This window comes from Pseudophryne corroboree, chromosome 11 (assembly GCF_028390025.1).
Source record: "Pseudophryne corroboree isolate aPseCor3 chromosome 11, aPseCor3.hap2, whole genome shotgun sequence".
Taxonomy (NCBI): Eukaryota; Metazoa; Chordata; class Amphibia; order Anura; family Myobatrachidae; genus Pseudophryne; species Pseudophryne corroboree.
In genome coordinates, this window is record NC_086454.1 from 184,829,871 (window position 1) to 184,843,569 (window position 13,699).

At 30.2% G+C, this 13,699-nt stretch overlaps 7 non-coding genes across 7 annotated transcripts; all 7 read right to left on the reverse strand.

Annotated features, from left to right (window-relative positions):
- Positions 1-1,399: 1,399 nt before the first annotated feature.
- On the reverse strand, positions 1,400-1,472 carry TRNAV-UAC (transfer RNA valine (anticodon UAC)). Its single transcript has one exon. It is a non-coding gene; the product is annotated as a tRNA-Val (tRNA).
- Positions 1,473-3,396: 1,924 nt separating this feature from the next.
- TRNAV-UAC (transfer RNA valine (anticodon UAC)) lies at positions 3,397-3,469 on the reverse strand. The gene has a single exon. It is a non-coding gene; the product is annotated as a tRNA-Val (tRNA).
- Positions 3,470-5,393: 1,924 nt separating this feature from the next.
- On the reverse strand, positions 5,394-5,466 carry TRNAV-UAC (transfer RNA valine (anticodon UAC)). The gene has a single exon. It is a non-coding gene; the product is annotated as a tRNA-Val (tRNA).
- Positions 5,467-7,390: 1,924 nt separating this feature from the next.
- On the reverse strand, positions 7,391-7,463 carry TRNAV-UAC (transfer RNA valine (anticodon UAC)). Its single transcript has one exon. It is a non-coding gene; the product is annotated as a tRNA-Val (tRNA).
- A 1,924-nt stretch (positions 7,464-9,387) lies between these two features.
- TRNAV-UAC (transfer RNA valine (anticodon UAC)) lies at positions 9,388-9,460 on the reverse strand. Its single transcript has one exon. It is a non-coding gene; the product is annotated as a tRNA-Val (tRNA).
- A 1,925-nt stretch (positions 9,461-11,385) lies between these two features.
- On the reverse strand, positions 11,386-11,458 carry TRNAV-UAC (transfer RNA valine (anticodon UAC)). Its single transcript has one exon. It is a non-coding gene; the product is annotated as a tRNA-Val (tRNA).
- Positions 11,459-13,382: 1,924 nt separating this feature from the next.
- On the reverse strand, positions 13,383-13,455 carry TRNAV-UAC (transfer RNA valine (anticodon UAC)). The gene has a single exon. It is a non-coding gene; the product is annotated as a tRNA-Val (tRNA).
- Between the last annotated feature and the right edge of the window lie 244 nt (positions 13,456-13,699).

Genomic DNA, 13,699 nt, shown 5'->3' on the forward strand with positions numbered 1-13,699 from the left:
ACATAAACTGTTCTCACACTAGAAGATATTTATGGTCATCTTGACAATCAAATGCCCCAAAATCTGAGGTACACACTAAGTGATTTTGTTGAAAAATCCAATTATATTACGCACAACACTGAATTTTCATATGTCCGCAATTAAGCAGCATGACTTAGTCATGAAAAAATGCAGAAAATATGGTCAGTTTATCGAGAACCTCCAAGTACCACATAGTGCACTAAAATAGTAGGCTGAGATTTTTTTTTATCTTGGCTGACCGATTCAATAACCGAAGGAGTGTGTTTGTGACCATCAGTTCTCTGGTTTATCGGAAATACACCAAATGGTCATTTAAAAACACTACCCAGTAAAACAGGATGAGCAACCAATTTTTTGCAATTGACTTTAATAATTGTATAGTGGGTACATAGATAAAGACAGTTGTAACATGGTTGACCAAACTTGCATTACCCAACATTTAAAATAAAAATTTAGCAAAGAGCAATGTGTGCAATGTTGAATAAACCTGCATATTCCCATTTTAAATAAAGAATTTTTGAAGCTTTTCAAGTGAATATTTATAATTTGAAAAACTATATACACAAAAATCATTATTTCTAACATTTTGACCAATTATCATCTGCAGGTGTCACACTTATCAAAATCACTTTTCAGTGATTTTTCTTGCCATGTTACCATAAAGTGCCTGTATTACAAATACTACATATAAATAAATGCCCTTTCACAACATAACTTAAGCATAATACTCGAAAAAGACTTTAGTAATAATCAATATACTATCTATCCAGAAGTCAAATCTATCAGCATTTTTGCTAAACTTGCACATAGTAATTATGGAAATATTTATTTACATTTAAAGTAAATAATCTGGAAGTGAATATTAGCTACATCAAAACATGATTTCAGTTTATCATGCATTAATCATGCAATACCAAACCTTGACAGCATTATCAAGTTGCTAGTGAAGTCATGTGAACAGTGAAGTCCTGGAAAGAATAGCTGTGCTTTGGTGAACTGGTGATGGAAATGTTGGTTTAAGTGATTTATTTAACTGTACTCAGTTAAGATGATTTATGGAAAAAGGTAGTTAGATATGATACTACAATTTATTTGTTTACTATAAATGAAATATATGATACATTGCTACCAATTTCTTATAAAACAAGTAGATTATTTGAATCTGCTCCAGATTTTTAATCAGTTGTTTGCTGTAATAAGTTATTTTATAATTAAAAGCTAATAGATATTAAAAATAACATTTATTTCCATATTTAGAGAAGAAATTGAATTTTGTAAGTGAACAAATGACATGTTTCACATTGAGCAGTAGCAGGTCAGATGTTATAAGAATGATAGTGAAGAAAATTTTCATAAATCATAAATTAGTGCAAAAATATGGTTCCACTGGGGATTGAACCCAGGACCTTCTGCGTGTAAAGCAGATGTGATAACCACTACACTATGAAACCAATATGCAATACAATAACAAACTGTTAAATTTTTTGGTTGTCCTGACAGTCGTAGTGATTTTTGGTAAACTGTTCCGGATTATCGGTGAAACGTCAAAGTGATTGTTCTTTCATTATATATAATTTAAAAAAAACAGAGCACCATATTTTTGGCAAATTGACCCAATACTTAATAGTGGTACACCTAGCTAAAGAAAGTTATAGCCTGGTTGACCAACCTTGCATAATTAAACATTTAATATTAATCTTTATTAAAAAGCAATGACTGCAATGATAAATAAATGTGTATATCCATTTTAAAGTAAGCATTTTGCAAAGTTTTTTAAGTGATTATTTTTAATTTGAAGAAAACAAATATACAAAATTCTTTATTTCTAACATCTTGACCAATTATTATCTACTGTAAGTACTCTTATCAAGATCACAGTTTACTGGATTTTTTAATAAATATGGGTTCACTTGGGATTGAACTCAGGACTTTCTCCGTGTAAAGCAGATATGCTAACCACTATGTTATGAAACCAAAACATAAACTGTTATCACACTAGAAGAGATTTATGGTCATCTTGACAATCAAATGCCCCAAAATCTGAGGTACACACTAAGTGATTTTGTTTAAAAATCCAATTACATGTCGCACAACACTGAATTTTCATATGTCCGCAATTAAGCAGCATGACTTAGTCATGAAAAAATGCAGAAAATATGGTCAGTTTATCGAGAACCTCCAAGTACCACATAGTGCACTAATATAGTAGGCTGAGATTTTTTTTATCTTGGCTGACCGATTCAATAACCGAAGGAGTGTGTTTGTGACCATCAGTTCTCTGGTTTATCGGAAATACACCAAATGGTCATTTAAAAACACTACCCAGTAAAACAGGATGAGCAACCAATTTTTTGCAATTGACTTTAATAATTGTATAGTGGGTACATAGATAAAGATAGTTGTAACATGGTTGACCAAACTTGCATTACCCAACATTCAAAATACAAATTTAGCAAAGAGCAATGTGTGCAATGTTGAATAAACCTGCATATTCCCATTTTAAATAAAGACTTTTTGAAGCTTTTCAAGTGAATATTTATAATTTGAAAAACTATATACACAAAAATCATTATTTCTAACATTTTGAACAATTATCATCTGCAGGTGTCACACTTATCAAAATCACTTTTCAGTGATTTTTCTTGCCATGTTACCATAAAGTGCCTGTATTACAAATACTACATATAAATAAATGTCCTTTCACAACATAACTTAAGTATAATACTCGAAAAAGACTTTAGTAATAATCAATATACTATCTATCCAGAAGTCAAATCTATCAGCATTTTTGCTAAACTTGCACATAGTAATTATGGAAATATTTATTTACATTTAAAGTAAATAATCTGGAAGTGAATATTAGCTACATCAAAACATGATTGCAGTTTATCATGCATTAATCATGCAATACCAAACCTTGGCAGCATTATCAAGTTGCTAGTGAAGTCATGTGAACAGTGAAGTCCTGGAAAGAATAGCTGTGCTTTGGTGAACTGGTGATGGAAATGTTGGTTTAAGTGATTTATTTAACTGTACTCAGTTAAGATGATTTATGGAAAAAGGTAGTTAGATATGATACTACAATTTATTTGTTTACTATAAATGAAATATATGATACATTGCTACCAATTTCTTATAAAACAAGAAGATTATTTGAATCTGCTCCATATTTTTAATCAGTTGTTTGCTGTAATAAGTTATTTTATAATTAAAAGCTAATAGATATTAAAAATAACATTTATTTCCATATTTAGAGAAGAAATTGAATTTTGTAAGTGAACAAATGACATGTTTCACATTGAGCAGTAGCAGGTCAGATGTTATAAGAATGATAGTGAAGAAAATTTTCATAAATCATAAATTAGTGCAAAAATATGGTTCCACTGGGGATTGAACCCAGGACCTTCTGCGTGTAAAGCAGATGTGATAACCACTACACTATGAAACCAATATGCAATACAATAACAAACTGTTCAATTTTTTGGTTGTCCTGACAGTCGTAGTGATTTTTGGTAAACTGTTCCGGATTATCGGTGAAACGTCAAAGTGATTGTTCTTTCATTATATATAATTTAAAAAAAACAGAGCACCATATTTTTAACAAATTGACCCAATACTTAATAGTGGTACACCTAGCTAAAGAAAGTTATAGCCTGGTTGACCAACCTTGCATAATTAAACATTTAATATTAATCTTTATTAAAAAGCAATGACTGCAATGATAAATAAATGTGTATATCCATTTTAAAGTAAGCATTTTGCAAAGGTTTTTAAGTGATTATTTTTAATTTGAAGAAAACAAATATACAAAATTCTTTATTTCTAACATCTTGACCAATTATTATCTACTGTAAGTACTCTTATCAAGATCACAGTTTACTGGATTTTTTAATAAATATGGGTTCACTTGGGATTGAACTCAGGACTTTCTCCGTGTAAAGCAGATATGCTAACCACTATGTTATGAAACCACAACATAAACTGTTCTCACACTAGAAGATATTTATGGTCATCTTGACAATCAAATGCCCCAAAATCTGAGGTACACACTAAGTGATTTTGTTTAAAAATCCAATTACATGTCGCACAACACTGAATTTTCATATGTCCGCAATTAAGCAGCATGACTTAGTCATGAAAAAATGCAGAAAATATGGTCAGTTTATCGAGCACCTCCAAGTACCACATAGTGCACTAATATAGTAGGCTGAGATTTTTTTTATCTTGGCTGACCGATTCAATAACCGAAGGAGTGTGTTTGTGACCATCAGTTCTCTGGTTTATCGGAAATACACCAAATGGTCATTTAAAAACACTACCCAGTAAAACAGGATGAGCAACCAATTTTTTGCAATTGACTTTAATAATTGTATAGTGGGTACATAGATAAAGACAGTTGTAACATGGTTGACCAAACTTGCATTACCCAACATTTAAAATAAAAATTTAGCAAAGAGCAATGTGTGCAATGTTGAATAAACCTGCATATTCCCATTTTAAAGAAAGAATTTTTGAAGCTTTTCAAGTGAATATTTATAATTTGAAAAACTATATACACAAAAATCATTATTTCTAACATTTTGACCAATTATCATCTGCAGGTGTCACACTTATCAAAATCACTTTTCAGTGATTTTTCTTGCCATGTTACCATAAAGTGCCTGTATTACAAATACTACATATTAATAAATGCCCTTTCACAACATAACTTAAGCATAATACTTGAAAAAGACTTTAGTAATAATCAATATACTATCTATCCAGAAGTCAAATCTATCAGCATTTTTGCTAAACTTGCACATAGTAATTATGGAAATATTTATTTACATTTAAAGTAAATAATCTGGAAGTGAATATTAGCTACATCAAAACATGATTGCAGTTTATCATGCATTAATCATGCAATACCAAACCTTGGCAGCATTATCAAGTTGCTAGTGAAGTCATGTGAACAGTGAAGTCCTGGAAAGAATAGCTGTGCTTTGGTGAACTGGTGATGGAAATGTTGGTTTAAGTGATTTATTTAACTGTACTCAGTTAAGATGATTTATGGAAAAAGGTAGTTAGATATGATACTACAATTTATTTGTTTACTATAAATGAAATATATGATACATTGCTACCAATTTCTTATAAAACAAGAAGATTATTTGAATCTGCTCCATATTTTTAATCAGTTGTTTGCTGTAATAAGTTATTTTATAATTAAAAGCTAATAGATATTAAAAATAACATTTATTTCCATATTTAGAGAAGAAATTGAATTTTGTAAGTGAACAAATGACATGTTTCACATTGAGCAGTAGCAGGTCAGATGTTATAAGAATGATAGTGAAGAAAATTTTCATAAATCATAAATTAGTGCAAAAATATGGTTCCACTGGGGATTGAACCCAGGACCTTCTGCGTGTAAAGCAGATGTGATAACCACTACACTATGAAACCAATATGCAATACAATAACAAACTGTTCAATTTTTTGGTTGTCCTGACAGTCGTAGTGATTTTTGGTAAACTGTTCCGGATTATCGGTGAAACGTCAAAGTGATTGTTCTTTCATTATATATAATTTAAAAAAAACAGAGCACCATATTTTTAACAAATTGACCCAATACTTAATAGTGGTACACCTAGCTAAAGAAAGTTATAGCCTGGTTGACCAACCTTGCATAATTAAACATTTAATATTAATCTTTATTAAAAAGCAATGACTGCAATGATAAATAAATGTGTATATCCATTTTAAAGTAAGCATTTTGCAAAGGTTTTTAAGTGATTATTTTTAATTTGAAGAAAACAAATATACAAAATTCTTTATTTCTAACATCTTGACCAATTATTATCTACTGTAAGTACTCTTATCAAGATCACAGTTTACTGGATTTTTTAATAAATATGGGTTCACTTGGGATTGAACTCAGGACTTTCTCCGTGTAAAGCAGATATGCTAACCACTATGTTATGAAACCACAACATAAACTGTTCTCACACTAGAAGATATTTATGGTCATCTTGACAATCAAATGCCCCAAAATCTGAGGTACACACTAAGTGATTTTGTTTAAAAATCCAATTACATGTCGCACAACACTGAATTTTCATATGTCCGCAATTAAGCAGCATGACTTAGTCATGAAAAAATGCAGAAAATATGGTCAGTTTATCGAGAACCTCCAAGTACCACATAGTGCACTAATATAGTAGGCTGAGATTTTTTTTATCTTGGCTGACCGATTCAATAACCGAAGGAGTGTGTTTGTGACCATCAGTTCTCTGGTTTATCGGAAATACACCAAATGGTCATTTAAAAACACTACCCAGTAAAACAGGATGAGCAACCAATTTTTTGCAATTGACTTTAATAATTGTATAGTGGGTACATAGATAAAGACAGTTGTAACATGGTTGACCAAACTTGCATTACCCAACATTTAAAATAAAAATTTAGCAAAGAGCAATGTGTGCAATGTTGAATAAACCTGCATATTCCCATTTTAAAGAAAGAATTTTTGAAGCTTTTCAAGTGAATATTTATAATTTGAAAAACTATATACACAAAAATCATTATTTCTAACATTTTGACCAATTATCATCTGCAGGTGTCACACTTATCAAAATCACTTTTCAGTGATTTTTCTTGCCATGTTACCATAAAGTGCCTGTATTACAAATACTACATATTAATAAATGCCCTTTCACAACATAACTTAAGCATAATACTTGAAAAAGACTTTAGTAATAATCAATATACTATCTATCCAGAAGTCAAATCTATCAGCATTTTTGCTAAACTTGCACATAGTAATTATGGAAATATTTATTTACATTTAAAGTAAATAATCTGGAAGTGAATATTAGCTACATCAAAACATGATTGCAGTTTATCATGCATTAATCATGCAATACCAAACCTTGGCAGCATTATCAAGTTGCTAGTGAAGTCATGTGAACAGTGAAGTCCTGGAAAGAATAGCTGTGCTTTGGTGAACTGGTGATGGAAATGTTGGTTTAAGTGATTTATTTAACTGTACTCAGTTAAGATGATTTATGGAAAAAGGTAGTTAGATATGATACTACAATTTATTTGTTTACTATAAATGAAATATATGATACATTGCTACCAATTTCTTATAAAACAAGAAGATTATTTGAATCTGCTCCAGATTTTTAATCAGTTGTTTGCTGTAATAAGTTATTTTATAATTAAAAGCTAATAGATATTAAAAATAACATTTATTTCCATATTTAGAGAAGAAACTGAATTTTGTAAGTGAACAAATGACATGTTTCACATTGAGCAGTAGCAGGTCAGATGTTATAAGAATGATAGTGAAGAAAATTTTCATAAATCATAAATTAGTGCAAAAATATGGTTCCACTGGGGATTGAACCCAGGACCTTCTGTGTGTAAAGCAGATGTGATAACCACTACACTATGAAACCAATATGCAATACAATAACAAACTGTTAAATTTTTTGGTTGTCCTGACAGTCGTAGTGATTTTTGGTAAACTGTTCCGGATTATCGGTGAAACGTCAAAGTGATTGTTCTTTCATTATATATAATTTAAAAAAAACAGAGCACCATATTTTTGGCAAATTGACCCAATACTTAATAGTGGTACACCTAGCTAAAGAAAGTTATAGCCTGGTTGACCAACCTTGCATAATTAAACATTTAATATTAATCTTTATTAAAAAGCAATGACTGCAATGATAAATAAATGTGTATATCCATTTTAAAGTAAGCATTTTGCAAAGTTTTTTAAGTGATTATTTTTAATTTGAAGAAAACAAATATACAAAATTCTTTATTTCTAACATCTTGACCAATTATTATCTACTGTAAGTACTCTTATCAAGATCACAGTTTACTGGATTTTTTAATAAATATGGGTTCACTTGGGATTGAACTCAGGAATTTCTCCGTGTAAAGCAGATATGCTAACCACTATGTTATGAAACCAAAACATAAACTGTTATCACACTAGAAGAGATTTATGGTCATCTTGACAATCAAATGCCCCAAAATCTGAGGTACACACTAAGTGATTTTGTTTAAAAATCCAATTACATGTCGCACAACACTGAATTTTCATATGTCCGCAATTAAGCAGCATGACTTAGTCATGAAAAAATGCAGAAAATATGGTCAGTTTATCGAGAACCTCCAAGTACCACATAGTGCACTAATATAGTAGGCTGAGATTTTTTTTATCTTGGCTGACCGATTCAATAACCGAAGGAGTGTGTTTGTGACCATCAGTTCTCTGGTTTATCGGAAATACACCAAATGGTCATTTAAAAACACTACCCAGTAAAACAGGATGAGCAACCAATTTTTTGCAATTGACTTTAATAATTGTATAGTGGGTACATAGATAAAGATAGTTGTAACATGGTTGACCAAACTTGCATTACCCAACATTCAAAATACAAATTTAGCAAAGAACAATGTGTGCAATGTTGAATAAACCTGCATATTCCCATTTTAAATAAAGAATTTTTGAAGCTTTTCAAGTGAATATTTATAATTTGAAAAACTATATACACAAAAATCATTATTTCTAACATTTTGAACAATTATCATCTGCAGGTGTCACACTTATCAAAATCACTTTTCAGTGATTTTTCTTGCCATGTTACCATAAAGTGCCTGTATTACAAATACTACATATAAATAAATGTCCTTTCACAACATAACTTAAGTATAATACTCGAAAAAGACTTTAGTAATAATCAATATACTATCTGTCCAGAAGTCAAATCTATCAGCATTTTTGCTAAACTTGCACATAGTAATTATGGAAATATTTATTTACATTTAAAGTAAATAATCTTGAAGTGAATATTAGCTACATCAAAACATGATTGCAGTTTATCATGCATTAATCATGCAATACCAAACCTTGTCAGCATTATCAAGTTGCTAGTGAATTCATGTGAACAGTGAAGTCCTGGAAATAATAGCTGTGCTTTGGTGAACTGGTGATGGAAATGTTGGTTTAAGTGATTTATTTAACTGTACTCAGTTAAGATGATTTATGGAAAAAGGTAGTTAGATATGATACTACAATTTATTTGTTTACTATAAATGAAATATATGATACATTGCTACCAATTTCTTATAAAACAAGAAGATTATTTGAATCTGCTCCATATTTTTAATCAGTTGTTTGCTGTAATAAGTTATTTTATAATTAAAAGCTAATAGATATTAAAAATAACATTTATTTCCATATTTAGAGAAGAAATTGAATTTTGTAAGTGAACAAATGACATGTTTCACATTGAGCAGTAGCAGGTCAGATGTTATAAGAATGATAGTGAAGAAAATTTTCATAAATCATAAATTAGTGCAAAAATATGGTTCCACTGGGGATTGAACACAGGACCTTCTGCGTGTAAAGCAGATGTGATAACCACTACACTATGAAACCAATATGCAATACAATAACAAACTGTTCAATTTTTTGGTTGTCCTGACAGTCGTAGTGATTTTTGGTAAACTGTTCCGGATTATCGGTGAAACGTCAAAGTGATTGTTCTTTCATTATATATAATTTAAAAAATACAGAGCACCATATTTTTAACAAATTGACCCAATACTTAATAGTGGTACACCTAGCTAAAGAAAGTTATAGCCTGGTTGACCAACCTTGCATAATTAAACATTTAATATTAATCTTTATTAAAAAGCAATGACTGCAATGATAAATAAATGTGTATATCCATTTTAAAGTAAGCATTTTGCAAAGTTTTTTAAGTGATTATTTTTAATTTGAAGAAAACAAATATACAAAATTCTTTATTTCTAACATCTTGACCAATTATTATCTACTGTAAGTACTCTTATCAAGATCACAGTTTACTGGATTTTTTAATAAATACGGGTTCACTTGCGATTGAACCCAGTACTTTTTCCGTATAAAGCAGATATGCTAACCACAATGCTATGAAACCACAACATAAACTGTTCTCACACTAGAAGATATTTATGGTCATCTTGACAATCAAATGCCCCAAAATCTGAGGTACACACTAAGTGATTTTGTTGAAAAATCCAATTATATTACGCACAACACTGAATTTTCATATGTCCGCAATTAAGCAGCATGACTTAGTCATGAAAAAATGCAGAAAATATGGTCAGTTTATCGAGAACCTCCAAGTACCACATAGTGCACTAAAATAGTAGGCTGAGATTTTTTTTTATCTTGGCTGACCGATTCAATAACCGAAGGAGTGTGTTTGTGACCATCAGTTCTCTGGTTTATCGGAAATACACCAAATGGTCATTTAAAAACACTACCCAGTAAAACAGGATGAGCAACCAATTTTTTGCAATTGACTTTAATAATTGTATAGTGGGTACATAGATAAAGACAGTTGTAACATGGTTGACCAAACTTGCATTACCCAACATTTAAAATAAAAATTTAGCAAAGAGCAATGTGTGCAATGTTGAATAAACCTGCATATTCCCATTTTAAATAAAGAATTTTTGAAGCTTTTCAAGTGAATATTTATAATTTGAAAAACTATATACACAAAAATCATTATTTCTAACATTTTGACCAATTATCATCTGCAGGTGTCACACTTATCAAAATCACTTTTCAGTGATTTTTCTTGCCATGTTACCATAAAGTGCCTGTATTACAAATACTACATATAAATAAATGCCCTTTCACAACATAACTTAAGCATAATACTCGAAAAAGACTTTAGTAATAATCAATATACTATCTATCCAGAAGTCAAATCTATCAGCATTTTTGCTAAACTTGCACATAGTAATTATGGAAATATTTATTTACATTTAAAGTAAATAATCTGGAAGTGAATATTAGCTACATCAAAACATGATTTCAGTTTATCATGCATTAATCATGCAATACCAAACCTTGACAGCATTATCAAGTTGCTAGTGAAGTCATGTGAACAGTGAAGTCCTGGAAAGAATAGCTGTGCTTTGGTGAACTGGTGATGGAAATGTTGGTTTAAGTGATTTATTTAACTGTACTCAGTTAAGATGATTTATGGAAAAAGGTAGTTAGATATGATACTACAATTTATTTGTTTACTATAAATGAAATATATGATACATTGCTACCAATTTCTTATAAAACAAGTAGATTATTTGAATCTGCTCCAGATTTTTAATCAGTTGTTTGCTGTAATAAGTTATTTTATAATTAAAAGCTAATAGATATTAAAAATAACATTTATTTCCATATTTAGAGAAGAAATTGAATTTTGTAAGTGAACAAATGACATGTTTCACATTGAGCAGTAGCAGGTCAGATGTTATAAGAATGATAGTGAAGAAAATTTTCATAAATCATAAATTAGTGCAAAAATATGGTTCCACTGGGGATTGAACCCAGGACCTTCTGCGTGTAAAGCAGATGTGATAACCACTACACTATGAAACCAATATGCAATACAATAACAAACTGTTAAATTTTTTGGTTGTCCTGACAGTCGTAGTGATTTTTGGTAAACTGTTCCGGATTATCGGTGAAACGTCAAAGTGATTGTTCTTTCATTATATATAATTTAAAAAAAACAGAGCACCATATTTTTGGCAAATTGACCCAATACTTAATAGTGGTACACCTAGCTAAAGAAAGTTATAGCCTGGTTGACCAACCTTGCATAATTAAACATTTAATATTAATCTTTATTAAAAAGCAATGACTGCAATGATAAATAAATGTGTATATCCATTTTAAAGTAAGCATTTTGCAAAGTTTTTTAAGTGATTATTTTTAATTTGAAGAAAACAAATATACAAAATTCTTTATTTCTAACATCTTGACCAATTATTATCTACTGTAAGTACTCTTATCAAGATCACAGTTTACTGGATTTTTTAATAAATATGGGTTCACTTGGGATTGAACTCAGGACTTTCTCCGTGTAAAGCAGATATGCTAACCACTATGTTATGAAACCAAAACATAAACTGTTATCACACTAGAAGAGATTTATGGTCATCTTGACAATCAAATGCCCCAAAATCTGAGGTACACACTAAGTGATTTTGTTTAAAAATCCAATTACATGTCGCACAACACTGAATTTTCATATGTCCGCAATTAAGCAGCATGACTTAGTCATGAAAAAATGCAGAAAATATGGTCAGTTTATCGAGAACCTCCAAGTACCACATAGTGCACTAATATAGTAGGCTGAGATTTTTTTTATCTTGGCTGACCGATTCAATAACCGAAGGAGTGTGTTTGTGACCATCAGTTCTCTGGTTTATCGGAAATACACCAAATGGTCATTTAAAAACACTACCCAGTAAAACAGGATGAGCAACCAATTTTTTGCAATTGACTTTAATAATTGTATAGTGGGTACATAGATAAAGATAGTTGTAACATGGTTGACCAAACTTGCATTACCCAACATTCAAAATACAAATTTAGCAAAGAGCAATGTGTGCAATGTTGAATAAACCTGCATATTCCCATTTTAAATAAAGACTTTTTGAAGCTTTTCAAGTGAATATTTATAATTTGAAAAACTATATACACAAAAATCATTATTTCTAACATTTTGAACAATTATCATCTGCAGGTGTCACACTTATCAAAATCACTTTTCAGTGATTTTTCTTGCCATGTTACCATAAAGTGCCTGTATTACAAATACTACATATAAATAAATGTCCTTTCACAACATAACTTAAGTATAATACTCGAAAAAGACTTTAGTAATAATCAATATACTATCTATCCAGAAGTCAAATCTATCAGCATTTTTGCTAAACTTGCACATAGTAATTATGGAAATATTTATTTACATTTAAAGTAAATAATCTGGAAGTGAATATTAGCTACATCAAAACATGATTGCAGTTTATCATGCATTAATCATGCAATACCAAACCTTGGCAGCATTATCAAGTTGCTAGTGAAGTCATGTGAACAGTGAAGTCCTGGAAAGAATAGCTGTGCTTTGGTGAACTGGTGATGGAAATGTTGGTTTAAGTGATTTATTTAACTGTACTCAGTTAAGATGATTTATGGAAAAAGGTAGTTAGATATGATACTACAATTTATTTGTTTACTATAAATGAAATATATGATACATTGCTACCAATTTCTTATAAAACAAGAAGATTATTTGAATCTGCTCCATATTTTTAATCAGTTGTTTGCTGTAATAAGTTATTTTATAATTAAAAGCTAATAGATATTAAAAATAACATTTATTTCCATATTTAGAGAAGAAATTGAATTTTGTAAGTGAACAAATGACATGTTTCACATTGAGCAGTAGCAGGTCAGATGTTATAAGAATGATAGTGAAGAAAATTTTCATAAATCATAAATTAGTGCAAAAATATGGTTCCACTGGGGATTGAACCCAGGACCTTCTGCGTGTAAAGCAGATGTGATAACCACTACACTATGAAACCAATATGCAATACAATAACAAACTGTTCAATTTTTTGGTTGTCCTGACAGTCGTAGTGATTTTTGGTAAACTGTTCCGGATTATCGGTGAAACGTCAAAGTGATTGTTCTTTCATTATATATAATTTAAAAAAAACAGAGCACCATATTTTTAACAAATTGACCCAATACTTAATAGTGGTACACCTAGCTAAAGAAAGTTATAGCCTGGTTGACCAACCTTGCATAATTAAACATTTAATATTA